General features: G+C 40.4%; 1 protein-coding gene across 1 annotated transcript in view; it reads right to left on the bottom strand.

The window, feature by feature from the left end:
• The window catches only part of LOC132987880 (protein ELFN1-like), a 125,043-nt gene extending 108,944 nt beyond the window's left edge, over positions 1-16,099 (bottom strand). The window contains exon 1 of the mRNA XM_061054861.1: positions 15,754-16,099. The gene's annotated coding sequence lies outside the window, so the exon portion shown is untranslated. The remainder of the gene's footprint in view (positions 1-15,753) is intronic.
• Positions 16,100-16,546: the final 447 nt, after the last annotated feature.

Raw genomic sequence — 16,546 nt, 5'->3', positions numbered from 1 at the left:
TGCCGACAGTCGCAAGGTAAACATTAGTAATCTATCATGAATGAGGACTTGCACGTATTCCAAAGCTTAACACAACACCTATATCCGATTGATCCAGAATGATCAACTTAGATCAAAAAGGGTTCCCTTTTGTGTATATCGGCACATTGCGGATGAGTGAAGCCCTCTGTGTGGTGTCAACAGTGTAGAAAGATGGGATTGCATGAATACTAAATATTGTTGGTCTCTGTATACACATAGCGTAAGGCCTGGCTTGCAGTCAGTGGTCTGTTTAATCCCAAATGTGTTGAATGCAGTTGAGATCACTGCTCACAGTTTCTTCCACACTACTGAGGAAAACATTTCTCTTCTTTATGGACCTGGGTTTCTTTGCATGTCCAAACTGTTGTTACATTATAGAGTCACACTGTTGTGGGAAAGTCACTAATACTAGCTTTTCAAACTGAAGCTTCAACAACATATAGATTTACTTGCAATTATTATTTGAGTAGTTGATCACCAGCAAATTAATCAGCCACTTGTTTCTGTGATAAAATCAAAAAAGACATTATATTTAGTGTTTTTTGACATTATTGTCCTTGGAATTATACAGGAACTTATACTATTAGGAGGAGATATATGTTTAGAGAGATCAAAAGGAAAGGTTTTATGTTGTTTATAGCACCTATCAGTTGTGTGAATATGTGCATATGTATACTGTGTATCTGATATGTATATGATTCTAAGGATTAGAAATGAATGTATCCCCGTAAAGTAACACATGTTTTTTAACTATCATTTTGATGCCTTTTGTTCATATCTGGATAATGAGGTGGATACCTGGAGGTCAAGTTCAGGGGCCCAATTAGCTGAGGTTATGCCTGATAGGCAGCTATAGGGGCACCCACCTGTCAATCAAAGTGGCCATGTCCTAAATTATGCATATCTTTAAGCCTTGTGAAAATTCACCACTATACAGTTTTTACAAATAGGGAAATTAGTCAAGTAGACCCTTTAACCTCTTTTGTAAAAGGCTGTAAATTTGTTTGATTCTGATGTGAAGTTGGTAATTTGACATGTGGCTCTACAGGTATTAACCATGTATACGTAGACTCAGTGATTTCACCCATCCGTTTCTGAAGAGGCGTTATGAAGCCCATTGATGGTGGTTGCAACAATGAAAATTCTGTCTCAACCTAACAACTTCAACCTATAAACAGTCAAAATGATAGAGCTGAGTGAGGCCTGACTGCCAATTTCCACATAGTCCATGTGTGCAGCGATCCGACTACGCCGGGCACTACGCTGCCATTGGCACTGACTCTAGTAGTTGATCACCAGCAAATTAATCAGCCACTTATATAGCGTAACAGCAGCTCCACTACGCTCTGCTCTGTTTCAAATACGCTGCGAGTCTATTTTTCGCCGCTGCAAGCACGCGTCAATCTGGACGGAATAAAACGACCCGGACAGGAAGTGAGACAAGGAAAGCGCACGGAGTGTCCCGTCAACTTCAAAATGAAACACATAACGTATACCGTATAACACATATACGGACGCCCGATTTTCTCTTTATTCCCGTGTCATCCTATAGTTCTCCTGTGATTTGTGTACAGCTGCTCATAGCTTCGCTCTTGCTCCAGAAACGGACCCAGTTGGGCAGGGCGTGCTCCGTCCGACAGAGCAAAGCCTTGGCGCTGATGGACCGCGGCATTCACAGAGTGAAGAGTGAAGCTACATCATGCCCACATGCCTGAACTGCAGTTTTTGCACTTCTGCATTGGCTTCATATTTCAACAACAGTGGTTTCTATTTGGGATTAATTCATTTTGTGTGCCAGCTTCAAGTGGCCACTTAAGAAACGTTTTTAGCACTTTAGCAGTTTTGCTCTGGGTTCAATTATCAACCTGGGGGGTTGCTCCTTGGTATCTTCATTGGTATGTGCAGCCCATATCTTAAAACTCAAGCAGTGAATAAGATGGGTTATACTATCCACAAAGCTTTGGCCGTATAATGTGGTATAGCATCTGCTATGTGCTCAGGCGGTGGTTTGAGAGCATCAGCTTTGTTAACGTAATCTGTTGCTTATGTGGGTGTATTTTATGTAGCTCAGAGACATAATGATCATCCAAATTTTGTGTGACATGCGTACAGATGCAGACAATTTGCTCATCAAACCGTGTGATGTTTTCACTTTACACATCTCAACATGTCCTTGACTGAGCGTGGTCTTTGTGACGCAGGAAGAAGCTCGACTCTCTGCAAAGTCCCCACAACCACACATCTCCCTCTCTCTCTCTCTCCTCTCTTTTGTTCTCTGTCTCTCGTCCCACCACCCCACCCGGCAATCCAGTCCCGATTCTAAGGGACGTATCTGGGATTTAATACAATTTGTAGGGGAAGAAGGCTGAGAGGGATGAATGATATATTGACTTCTATATAAAAGCAAGGCTGGGGTGGTAATCTCATTTCAGGATGCTTTGATGAGATTCTGGCCTGTTTTCTCTCCCAGATGATGTGACTTTGGTCCTGACATCATCATGCTGCTGCTTGCTGGTGTGTGTGTGTGTGTGTGTGTGTGTGTGTGTGTGTGTATGTCTGCCCGTGTGTGTGTTTGTGCTGGTGCGTGCAATTGCATGTGAGTGCTTCATGCTCCATGATATGCTCCTCTGATTTTATCTGGAAGCTCAGCTAAAATTGCATCTCTATTTTTGTGCGCACGGCAGAGATAACATCTGTATTATTTTGGCTCTCTTAACAGACGCTGTACTCCCCTAAATTTTATTTTAATGTTTGAGAGCTTTGTAAAAATGAGACCAGCTCTACTAAACAAGACAGTAAAATAGTTGTTAAACTAGCCAGTTTGCCCTCTAATGTATGAAATATTTATGACAAAGGGAGCATCAGCAAAGAAGATGTGAAAAATGTATCTGGTCCAAATTTAGGGAAAATCTGGTGTTTTAAACCCTCACCAAAAAGCAGAGACTCTTCTCTCATAACTATTCAAATAGTGTCAGGTCTCACATTTCCTTAACAGAATACCTTATCAGCAACATTAAAGAATACAGTTCAGTTAAGCTGTAGGAGACTTACATCGCTCAGTTAGCTCTACATCCAGCCACGTGCTGTTGGTCAGCTCCTTCTAAGCTCAGACCTTTGAATGTGCAAACTTCACAAGTTTCTTGATTAGTTTTGCATTTTCCCATGACAGTGTATTCATGTTTTTAAAATGATGATCCAATGATTACTGTTGAGGGGCTAACAATAAGCCAGTCAGCAACACTGGCGGGACAAATGCAGCTGTCTAGCCATGTCTCTGTAGGGTTAGGGTTAGCTTAACTCCAAGCTGGAGTTGTAACAAAAATGGCTGCTGGTACAGTCAAGAAGACTTCACTTTACAGAGAGGGCAAGCGTCTAATTAGCACCTCACATTACAGATGTTTATTCTTTGTTCTCTCCCGCAGTGCGTTTCCATGTCTGCGCATCAGAGACAACTTGAAATAATGTTACAGGCAGACATGTTGATCTTTGTAATCTATATTAAAAGGAAGAATCTGTTGGCATGTGATCAATCTTTGGTGTGGGAACTCTTCTGGTTTCTCTGTCCGCCATGTTTGTTCAGTCTAAAGTGACGTTTGACCACAAGATAGTTTGCAAAATCTCCAATTTTGAGAGTTGGGTTGTAAGTGAATGGAATTTGTTAGCAAGATGTAATAAGTAGCATTACTGTCTGACATCAGGCAAGCTCATATCCTCTGGTTGGTTTAAAGTGTGCCAACGTCAGTGCACTGTAACCAGCCAGTGTCGCTTAGCAACAAGCTAATGTGTATATTTATTTTGTTTGCAATTTAACTTATTTGGCGAATGGATACAGCTATCCTGGATGTTCACATAAAAATCAAACATCCATCGTGATGTGTTGCACTGCGTGAGGCAAATGGTGGGCACCAGATATTGACAGGTTTTCTGAGAGAGAGTTCACGCTCCTTTCCATATTCCCCAAGATGATGACATGATCCCTGTTCCCAACTCGAGTCACAGTACTAGTAATATCCTTTCACCTGATCCACATACAGCAGGATTTATTGGATTTTTGTAATGAACTCTTTCACAAATATATTGCGTTTCTCTGCTTCTTAAAGGAAGAAATAGCATTTCCGGTGCAGGATAGACAAGAACACATCAAAGCACACAGCAGTCCAATACAACTTATGCAAATACTTTTACCTCTTATTGAGGTTGTCATTTAATAAGTATTGCCCCTTTATTTGAAATCAATCTTGTTAGAGCCGTTGTCTTGGTTAAGTTTATCTTTGTTAGAGCAGTGGAATCTTTGATTTAGCTCTGGAAGAAACAGTCCTGAGCGGCTGACAGCTTGTTTTTTGTTACCCAGGTTTCTCAGGGTTGTCATGGTAATCCATGTCAGTGGAATCCAAGGGGGGTGGAGAACTAAGGACCGGAGTAGGCTACATCCAACATTGAGCCATTGTGATACATTTAGAAACTCATTGCCTCTGCCTTCAAATCTTTTGATTGTGTTCTCTGAAGATGTTATGTAACCTGTGGAAGTCTGAACAATTCAACAATGGTGTTCAGCTATACCCTTACCTGCAGCTGTAAAATTGTTTACATAATAGATTTTTCTAAAACACAATTTTAAAAATCATTTATAAGGACTATAACTGTTTTTTGGTCCTGCAGAAATGGTTATTTTAGCACTTACAATCCTGAAAAGCATGTTTTTACTGTCTGAGATATACTGTACTGAAATCAAAGAATACATTCTTTGAGTAAAACTCAAGAAAGAAGAAATTATTATTATTATTTCAAAAAGTCATATCACAACCCAAGGCTGAAAGTAGACAGTTACATAGTGAGAAAATGAAAGGCCTACTAAAGACGACTATTACAAAATCATTTTCCCCTAATGTTGCTTTCAGTCCCACATTTAACCCCAACATATGACTGAATGCACAAACACGAACAGAAACACAAAGCATTTCACATTTCCAACACCCAGAGTGCAAACTGCAAACAGCTGTCAGATACCAACGCTGTTTCTCTATGGTTTCCTTTTTCTCAGACACAGACACACACACACACACACACACACACACACACACACACACACACACACACACACACACACACACACACTCCAGTATGTCTGAGACTTGGCTTCGAAAACAGGATAAAATGTACAGCGCTCTGGGAAATTAAAGGATTATAGGAGGAGAGATATTTAGTTTTTTCACACAACACACACACACACACACACACACACACACACACACACACACACACACACACTCAGACACACACACACACACACACACACTTTGCCTTGTTACTTCTTACCCACACACACAAAACGTACAAACTACATTCCATAAGTGACATAAACATGCACACATGACCTTTGACCTCGATCACACAACAAAAATGCTGCCCACTGCCACATCATTAGACTGTCACAAAACAAACTCTCAAACACACACTCCCCAACCCAAAAAACACACTTATGCACTTGGCTGCCAAGCATTGGTATTTTCCCCTGGTGTTACTGAGCGCTAATTGACAAAAGGTTTGTACAGTTTAGCCTCTCTTGTGATTGCCAATTGGCTGATCTAACAAAGCTTGTAAATAACTGAAGAGCTAAACTGAACCCAAAAAAAAGACAAAGACAAAGAGGGAGCGTACACAGTACAGAAATGTCAGTGAAGTGTAAATCCCTAAAATGTTTGGCCAAAAGGGCCTGCAGGTTGCAGTGAGTATAAGTCAGTGTCACCTCTAACATATCCATAAGTTTGTCCACTGCAGGCACTCTACTGAACAGGTATGTAGAAACTCCTTATCCACAAGTTATTGATCAATATCCCAAAACACTAATGAAATATATTAAAGATAGTAACATCATTTCACACTATATCCAACACATATGAACAGTTTTAAGGATTATAGAATATTGCTAGTTTTTAAATAGGCACAAAGAAATCAAACTGTATCCAAAAATAATATTGACAAAGTAGATTTATTAAATATTTGTTGACACTGGAGAGGCCTTTGAGCATTACAATGGATGAACACTATCAGTATTAAGTCATTCAGTAACGTTTGGGTTTAAGTTGGCATTGTATGGCAGTTTGATAGGTTTGTGTTGGTGTAAGCCGTATAATGTCATAATTTGTATTTGGGTTTTTTTTCCAATCTTTTATAGCTCTTGGCAATCAGAATATCTGTTGTTTCATATTTGATGCTTTGTTGTTCATTTCATGTTTCATGTTGAGTTGCACCTCACATTATTTACAGAAAAATATTTGTTTTATTATTATCAATCAAGCTTTGTGTTAGTTCACACAGGACACAGAAGTCATACACGTTAGCAGTAATCAGCTGACAGCCAGTTAATGGATCATTGCTTGTGATCACAGTCACACACACACACACACACACACACACACACACCAATCATATCAAGGCTGTCCATTTGAACACAACTTCCATCTCACTCATCTCTGCTACACCAATGCTGCACACACACTGCTCCTGTTGGCAAAGCTTTGCCTCCCCATCCCAGCCGCCTCCTTTCTGCATCAAGCCTTTGGTTCACCCTGGTAGGGGTTTAGCACTGCGCCTCCTCGAAAGCTGTGCTATGCTGCTCAGGTAACCCAGGGAGCATCCCTCGAGCAGAGCATTCAACGCCAAGCAAAACTGTGTCTCCATTTTTGCAACAAAATTGTTCAAGGTATAACTAGAATGTTCCTTATTTAATTATTCTTATTCTTTCAAAAATGTTAGACTTGTCTTTCTTGGAACTGCACAGTTTAATGATTCAGTGTGATTCAGTGTGAAAGAACAGGGCAATTTTCTATTCATGTTTTATGTTATGCTCTGTTGTGTTGCTCCTACATTTAGAGCAATGTATGGGTGTCTGGATTTTACATTACTTAGGCTATATGATATGATAGAATACTGATCATTTTGGAAAGACCTACAGTAAAATTTAAGGAAGTATTTGTACTATAGTGTGTCTTTTTTTTCTTGATAATGCTTTTTATTGTCATATTGCAACATTATAATATTGTTGGTCATTTCTAGAGAAAAACTTAAAATCATTCAACATTATTTCATACTGCAGTAGATGATTTTTTTTCACTCCTAGTTTTTAGGGTATGATGGATAAAACACTTGACTTGGTGTAAGTTTTTTCAGTGTACGATACAAAGAAGTTAAAAAACTGAAGCAGTGACTGGATTGTTTCCAAAAATGGCTGTATGATGAAGTAACAGATCTTCATCTCTGGTTAGTTAATCCATCTGTCATTAGTGTTTGGTGAACTCCTTCTGAAGTTACAGTAGGCTGTGTTCAGAATCAGATCGATAATAGTGTGTGTCTTGAAACAAGGGCTCCTTATTTCTCTCATTTACACTACAGTGGTGCTGCAACCAGTAATAAAGCAGAGCTCCTTACCTCAGCCATTTTAGTTTTCTAACATGAATCACTGCGCAGATTTCTACTCTTTCTTGAGCCTCATTCAAACTGGGCTACACACAAGCTTTTTCACACAAACCTACATTGTGAAACATTCAAGTTCAGACCAGTCCATCATGCACACTCCTGAATGTCAATGCTGCTGACATACGTACTGCAGCAAAAGAAGAAGAATCTATGGATTTATTCCCAATGTTAGTTCTATTATTTATGTTCAAGTCTGTTTTGGAAGCTCTTCTTGTAAAGTTCAGGCACAGAGCCGATATTGGGTGATACAAACCAACAAATTTGAAATGACGTGGAAGACCAAAAAATATCATCTTCTCCCTGTTCACACATATAACACAAATGCAAACAAAATTGTCCTTTATCCCACAATGTTTCATTTTGATCCTTTACTTTCACACCAAAAGAAAAAAAAATAGACCAGTTGTACTTGATTCAGAGATTTCAGTTTCAGTCCCATATTATGCTTCTTCTGGTTTTATATGCTCTTTAGTGTGTTTTCCAAGTGTCCTGTGCATGTTTAGGCACATCTATGTGCAAAAATTCAAAGTCCGCGGAAACGCGGCTTCTCCTACGTCCTCCTGTTAGCTGTAGCATTAGCCGCATGTAGCGCTCGGTTCTAGCCCCCCTCGAAAAAAATTTGTCAGTCAGACGTCATTGTCAGTGTAAGATCACTGATCTAAGTCCATTGGCTCGTTGTGGCAAGCCCTGCAGCTCATGATGAAATTTCCGAGACGCGTGCTGTGCAACTGACCAATAACGACAGAGCAGATCGGCAGACCAATCAGAGCAGACTTGGCCCATGTGGGGTCTAACAGGGGGGGCTCAACAGAGTGCAGCTGACGGACTCAGAGTGTAGAGGGAGCAAGGAGGAGCAGTACATGAAAACAGACACTTTTTTCGGACTTTAGCTATTGTGAACGTACAAAAGTAGGTACATATATTAAATATACGAACCCAAAAAGGGCATAATATGGGCTCTTTAATGCTGCCTAAGGATTGCAGGGGTAAGCTTTCATGTAGCCAGCACATATATGATTCAAAAGGATAGGTTGGATGATATAGCCTACATCGCAATATATTTTAAGGCTACAGAGGGAGGGAAAAGCACTTCTCACATTTTTGGCCAATAAAATTTGCATGTGGCGACACTGTCACTGTTAGGTTTTAGCAGCTAATGCTAGCTGCTTCATTAAACTAAAGTTAGCTCTATTAGATGTTAAAGCTCTGCCTCTGGATGACTGGACTTTTTTTTTTTTTAAGTTTCTAGCCGACTCATTCAATATAGAGAACACATGAAGCAGTCTTTAATAATTACTTGAAAGCTTCATATATTGCGCTGAAGACTCTGGGGGAAAAGCCGTTGATGGTCCATTAAACATTTTGGATCTACAAAATGTGTAATGCAGTGAGCTGGATAGTAGCCTTGAAATAGAAAAGTGTGACTGTTATTTAATTTCGATGTTAGATTAAGCTACTTAAAACGGGGTAAAATGTATGCTTTATTGTTTCTATTTTCAAATAATACTATTCCCTTTAGTTTACTAGAGAAAGGGCTTTCATGAGGAATAAATAATGCCTTTAGCATATATGCTATATTATAATACCAGGCTTGTTTTGAGTGTTTATCAGAGTTTCAGAAGGTGACACAACATTAGTATAAACTATGATATAGCTAGCATTTATAGGACCAGGTTCAATAAAGTGTTGAAGTTGCTCAGTATTAGCTAGCTAACTGTTGTAAACTCCCAAATGTTGTAAAATGCTTTCAATAGGGACATTACAGAATGATGTATGAAAAGCTGAGCAAGGTTAAAAGTTAGGCAAGTAATAAGCTAGTTAGCTTATTACTTGGGGGTTTACTTTCCAAACCGTGTATAAAATATTTCCATATAGCACAAAGAAAATAGATATGTCGTTTTTGAATAAATTAATATGCCACACAAATAAGTCAAGTCTCTGAATCTTTTTTTGTAAACTTTTCAAAACTCTTAGTGCTGTTTTCTGTTTACGACGGAGCTATTGATTGCCAACTGGTGTGATAATAGAGTTTCTTGGTATTACAGAGGCCTACAAATTGTCTTTCAAACCCGGCGTAAAACCCATTTTAGAATTCAAACAGTCCCCTCAATTATAAAAGCTATCTGTAAGATAACAAAGAAAATTATTGTTGTCCTTCTTTATCATCTTCTCTGTCAGAGCTTCTCTCCATATATTTTGAAGAGCGGAAAGAGGATACAAATGATGCTCAAACCCTGGAGAAATTTGTCACCAGAAAAGAGCGAAAACATTGAGAGATGCCTGAAAGATAAGAGAAAAGAGTCCAAAAAAAACAATCTCCCTGTCGCTGTCCCGCAGCTAGTAACTCAGGGTTTTTGAACGACAGATCTTTATCAGAAAATGGAGGAAGAGCCGATGTGGTGCTCAGCCATTAAAGGTAATGCCATTTCAATAGTCCAGGCTCTAGTAGTTAATGGGACAGCCCGAGAGATTTCTTCTCTTAGCCCTGAAGAGGACCTCAGAGCAAAAACATCAGAGGGGTTTTCAAGTCTGTGCCAGGCCACAGTGTCTCCAAACTGCGTCTGCACACAGAGACAGTGCTGTCTGCAGAACAGAGGACAGAGGTAATGAAACAGAATAGAGACCAGCAAGCTGGGAGGAAAACACATCTATTGAGCGTTTTTCTCCATCTTTCCCACCCTTTTGTTATTTCTTTTTTCCCACTGCTGTTTCATTTCACCCTGTGGCATCTCCATCCCTCTCTCTATCTATCTCTCTGTCTTTCTCACCTCTCAGCCTCTTACCCATCCCTCTCTCCCCCGCTGCTCTTTCTTCCTCTCACTCTCTCGGCATACACACCACGATCTCTCCTTGATTTCCAGAGAGAGGCTGGTATAGCAGCAGCCGGCATACAAACTAGCTGACTCAATATACACACACAAACACACAGGAGGCATATGGGTGTGTGCATTCTGGGCGGTATGGAAAGCTGGAGAAAGAGAGGAGAGGAGAAAAAGGGAGGAGGATAGAAAGAGAGAAAAAGAGAAGGTGTGAGACCTTAGCAGGAGAATTTAGGTTGGGATTAGCTCTACTTCTGGCATGCTGGCATCAGCAAGACATGCGTCAGCATACATTAAGCAGCTCATTCATCATTCACGCTACAAGCAGGAGCTATGAGGTCACTGTTGAGTTGGCTCATTGTTTTAAAAAGTAACGCTCGGGTTAATGGAAGCAGCTTGAAGGAATTTTTAAACTACTTCTTAAGGCCCAGACTGATTCAGGTTTTTATACGATTGCCAGAAGAAAAGGGAGAGAGTCGAAATTTGATGAGCCTCTGGCCAAATTTGGGCACCTTTTCAGTGCAGAGAGTGAAGTGTAATTCAGGGTCATGAGAGCACTGACCTATGTCTTAAAAATGCCTTTATATGGACTTTATGTTATAACGTTCACCCATATTCAGGACAAAACATTTTCTCATTTAAGAGGTATCTAGCCATTCAGTAAAAAACTTTTTTTGCATAGGGTTTGAAATATCCTACTGCTTTTGCCTAAAACAACCTAACATTAAACTGTTTTGTTTTTTTAGAGGAATATTTTCTGCCATGTCTAAAAATTCCCCAAAATATCTCTTAGAAAAGTCGAAGGCCACAAATCACAGAGATGGCTATGATGATACATATAGTCAGCTTAATATCAGAAGGTTACATTTACACCCTCTTTCATCTTCTGAGAACAATATACCTCCTGCAGACTAAATTATAATTATTTAATAATATTTTATCTTTTTAATACACCTTCTAAAATCCATATAATCTCACAGCGCTTTGGGGGGCTTAGAAATTCAAACAAAGTTTTCTATATTATACCATTTTGATATTCAAATAGTGTTTCTATAGGCAAGAGTGGAAGAAGTTATTCAGTTCTCTCACAATAAGACGCTACGAACTCACAGACGCCACCATTCAAAATGTAACTCAAATATAAAAATATGTAAATGTTGCTGATTGATTCTCTGAATGGCTGCAAGCAAGAAAAGCACAATATTAAAAAATAAATGCACTCGAGAAAAAAGAAGTGGGATGTAGGTTGAAAAATACTCAACTTTTGAACAATTAAGTTCAGCACTCCATTAACTGCCCTAGTTATTCTCCTTTGAAACAAACAAACAAAAATCACACTGGATGAAAGACAGATCAAATAGAGATTCAGTCTAACAGAGAGCAAACTGCCGCTCCCTATACTTTCTAATTTGCATATTGTATCCATGCATCAGTGTGCATGCGCATGGGTGTGTGCAGGCCTGTGTGTGGTTGAGCGGTGTGCTCTGTGTGTGTGTGTGTGTGAGGAAGCAACTTGCAACAATAACTTCCTAATTACAGTTCCCCAGTGTTAGTGCAATCTTCCTGAAATGCTAACTAGCCCCCTTCTGGGAATATGGTACATTATTAATCCATGTGCTTTCTTGAGCGTGTGCATCCTGAGCTTGAAAGGAAGTGTATGTGTCTGCTGCACAAACGTGTGGGAGCATGTGTGTGTCTGTTAGCATGTCTATACACATCCCTTTTGCTAACACAGAAGATCTGTTCACACACAGCACTGGGGAAATTGAAATATGTAATGTAATGAGCTTTTTGGTGGGTTAAAATGTGTCACAGACTTTGAATATGTGGGCAAAAAGTCAGCCTAATGTTTAAACAGTTTAAACAGTTTTTCATAACTTATTTGTATTCAGATCATATTTTGATTCAAAAAAACAAAAACAGAATGAATGTATAAATGTTTAAACACACCCAGTCAGCAGGGAAGTAGCATGTGAACTATTCGTGCAGATCTGCTTAGACATCATAATGAATTTCCACGCCATAAAAATCAACATTTAGACAAAAAAACTCTTGAAGGCTCTCTATGCTCCTAAATGCTTTAACTGCGGGGCTTGCTCCTGTTAAACTATAGACGACTTTGACAAACAATGACAGACGGGACTTGATTTGAAATTTGGCCTGGGATTTCCCCGCAGATACATGCTCCATGTTGCTCCCTTTTAGAGGCAGCTAAAAGGGGCAAAAAAATGCAGTAAATGGATGTGAGAGCAGAGGGAGGGATCTCCCATTACACAGTAGTGTTTTCTTAGTACTCTTGGAGAACTTGCCCCAAAGAGATGCCTCTGGGTACGAAGATTTTACCACAGATGGATAGCTCACTCCTGTGTCTGCGGTGAGTGATACACAGAGAGAAGAAAAAAAACACTTTTACAACTTTAGGTGAAGGTTGAAAGCTAAAACAAAACAAAACAGGGTGTTAAATCAAAAAAGCAGAGAACTTGAACCCATCACTTTTCATTCGTTTTGTTCCTGCAGACATTCTGCCAGTTCCTCTCACTAAAGTTGTCGCTTTTGATTACTGCTGATTTGTAGTTTTGCCACATGCTTTATTACTAGCATAACTGTAATACTTCCACCATTTATGAAATTTCAGCTCTTGCTGCTGCTGCAGCATAAAAAGCTTTACTGTGTAGCTGCATGTAGAGAGGTTTTGTATTGCTGTAGTTAGTTCATTTTTTAGGTCTTAAGAATCCAAATCAGAGCAATTTAGTATCACAGGTTAGGAGACAAATCTAAGACAATTCCCATAGTCCACAAGTCTAAAGGAGCCTTGTGTGCGAAAGATACAGTCCTCCCATAGACAAACAGGTCATAATTTTCATTCATTCATAATTTTTACCTTATGTGAACATGATGAAAAATGCACAAAAGTTTTAAGAGATTATGGACTCCACAGTATGTTGTATACTATCCTGTATAGATTATACAGTCAAGAGCCGAATAATTAAGATATTTCCCATAAACAGAAGCAACATTTTTATATGTATTTCCGATTGTAAATTTAGCTATATACCAAATCGAGTAAAAAACACAATATCCATGACTGAAATGCATTGAATTCAAGTGTAAAGTAGGCTATACATTTGACATAGTTAACCTGTATAACTGTACTTCTTGTTCAAATATATATATTTATATAGAAAGAGTACATTTTACAATCAGAATGGTAAAACGCAGATTTGGACTATCAGATGATGAAGTGCCACTCCCTTTACTTCAGTTCAGTAACCAGATTAACAGACACTTTGCTCCATCTCGATCAACACAGGTCTTAAACTCTTGAGACTGGAGAAGTGTTGCTGCAGCGAGCACTGCAGTACTAATGCAGGATGAAAGCAAGATGAGCGACCTCTAAGATAGTTATCAATGAATTCTCGGGACGACTAAAGACTTCCTTGTGACTGACGATCTGTGGCCTTGAAAAAAGCCAAGACAACTACTTCTCACCCCCCCCCCCCCCCCCCCCCCCCCCCCCCCAACGCATAATGAGTCATTGAAGCTGCTCAGTTTTAGTGGAATCACCGAGTATCTATTCAGTGTGCGAGGAGAGGGACCCTGTTCATCCCACTTTCCCTCTCTCTCTTTCTCTCTCTCTATCACTGTCTCTCTTTCTATCAATCTGTCTGTCTTCCTCTTCTTTCCCACTCTCTCCCTCTGTGGCTCTCAGCCAACAATTGGAGTCAGTCAGTGGAAAAACTCTGTTAGTAGTCCATGCCCTATGGGACAGAGTGGCAACAACATCCATTTACAACAGATAGTGGGGCAGTAGGCAGAAGGCAGCCAAAAATTGTACTGGTTTAGTGACTTTTTGTCACACACATGCACACATTTGGAGATTGGGTTTAAACTGCACATCAGGACTGTTTTTGACTTAAGCTGCATAGACACAATTTAACCGGGAAAGGCTTAAATGTGTGTGCTGAAGTGGTGATAAACCACCACATGCTATATATGGCTGGATTTTGTAAGTTTCTGCTCTACTGGAGGTATAAACACCTTTCATTTAAAATATTTTCTGTGTTCTGGTGTTTGACACTGGTGTTGAAGGTCACTATCCAACACGTCACAGCTCTTCTCTCATAGGTACTAAATGGGGTTGAGCTCTGGTGACTGTGAAGGCCAAAATGTATTATTGGTATAATTTTTTTATGCTCATTAAATCATGCAATGACCACTCATGCCCTGCATAAAAATAAACACTAGTTCCCTGCCCATTTTGCATGGTTTTTCTTTGATGGAACCCTAATCTAAGATCTTTTAACTCTTCACTCGGACTCTGCAAAAATATTTAAAATGTATTTTGTGGACATTTCTAAAAATGACTTTCATACCTATGAGTTTCCACCTAGGACCTCGAGCTACTGGGACCAAAACCTGCTGCTTCTGCTTCCATTTACACCATCATTCAAACAAACTGTCTCTTGTGAGTCCCCCAACTCTGAGGTTATGTAATACTTAAGAGCTGGAGCGTCCCTTTAATTTGTCACCTGACTGTGTCAATCTTTTGTATGCACAAGCACTTGTGGTCAGATGTTCTGCAACTGTATGTTGATTCTAAAATGGAAACAAACATGCACATCCAGTGCATGGTTCAACTAAAGTCTGTCGTCTTTTTTTATGCCAGTTTTGGGTATGGAATCGTGTACTTTTAAAGCAGACCAGATGCATTCAAGTGTTTCCTGTCACATACGTTCCAGGTCTCAAATAAGAAATATGCTGACAAGAACATACAGAGGAAACTACCATTTGAAATATAGCACCAGCAGGTTGAATACTTCACTGCCTGCAACCCAGTGTGCAGAGCCGCTGTCCAAGGTGCTGAACGCTCAGCTCGCCGGACTGCGGGTGTATGGCTAAACCGTGCCTGTCCTCTCTCGCTGGCTCTGCAGCATGTCCCAGGACGAACACTAAATTAAAGCCAAGTGATCAGCCTTAATGTGCGCTAAATGTGAACCATTTCAGACACGTCTCGGTTCAAAGTTGAACGTGTAAATGGTACATGGACTGGAGGACGGGATGATGAGGCACCGCACACGTTCACTATAGAGCCGATAATGCAAATAAGGATCTATGTTTCTGCGTCCGCGCGAGCAACGGACATAAGACAAGAGATAAGACAAGGTAGGCTGCCTCAGAATAGACAACAAGCACAGTCCCATCGTTTATCACAACTACACACACACACACACACACACACACACACACGCACACGCACACACTCACTAACAGTGATGGGGTCAAAGCCGCTGATTTCAGAACCGCAGGAATGCCTGAGCTGTTGGCGTATTTCAAAGTTGCCTACGCAATGCGAGTCCAGCAAGCCATCGCACGGCATGCACACATGAAAAGAAGCAAAACGATTTTAGCGCGATATCTCCAGATGTTTCCACTTTACCTGATCCAGATGTGCAGGAAGAAGAAGACTCGGTTCCACCTCGCAAGGTTTCAAAACGCTCCTCTCGCGCGCAGCCTCTGCCAGTATCTGTGTTTGTGTTGATGTGGGTGTTTTTTTTTTTTTTTTTTTAAGTATTTGTTACTGATTTGATTCCAGCTTGCACGTGTCTCCTCTGCGGCTCCTCAGTGAAGAGCAGTGACCGGGAAAAGCTCGGCGGTCACAGCAGCAGCAGTCTGTACATGCAGCGATTCACGCTCGTCAAGATTTTTTAAGGGATGCAAAACGGCGCGTGATGTGATGAGCTGCCTCCTCGCCGCTGTCTCCCTCGCTCTCCGTCTCTCTCTGCTCTCAGTTGCTGCCTCTCACACTGCGTCAGGATACACTCCCCCTCCTCCTCTCCCTCTCTATTTGACTCTCTCTCCCTCTCTCTCTCTTCCTCTCTCTTCCTCTCTCGCACTGAGGAACAGACGGTGATTAATTCGCTGGAATTCAGTTCCCACTCTCTCTTTCTATATGTGCCTCAATCTCCCTCTCCTCTGAACTGAAGCGACCGGCAGCCAGCTGTTCTGCTGGAGGAGATAGAGGGGTTACATTGCACTTCACGCGCTGCAGACAGACATTTAGATTAGATCTTGCTTCCCCCTTTTGGAGAGGGAGATAGCTTTGATAAGAGCTGCACTATCAAGCTCAAACTGGCAAAGTTCTTGGCAAAATCGTATCAAATCCAGGCTGTTCTAGCTCTCTGTGGGAGTAAAAAAAAAAAAAAAGAAGTCCTACAAAAGCATTAGAGAAG

The sequence above is a fragment of the Labrus mixtus genome, chromosome 2 (assembly GCF_963584025.1).
Source record: "Labrus mixtus chromosome 2, fLabMix1.1, whole genome shotgun sequence".
NCBI classification, from domain to species: Eukaryota; Metazoa; Chordata; class Actinopteri; order Labriformes; family Labridae; genus Labrus; species Labrus mixtus.
Note: the sequence above shows the minus strand (reverse complement) of the source record. Positions and strands in the feature narration are given on the sequence as shown.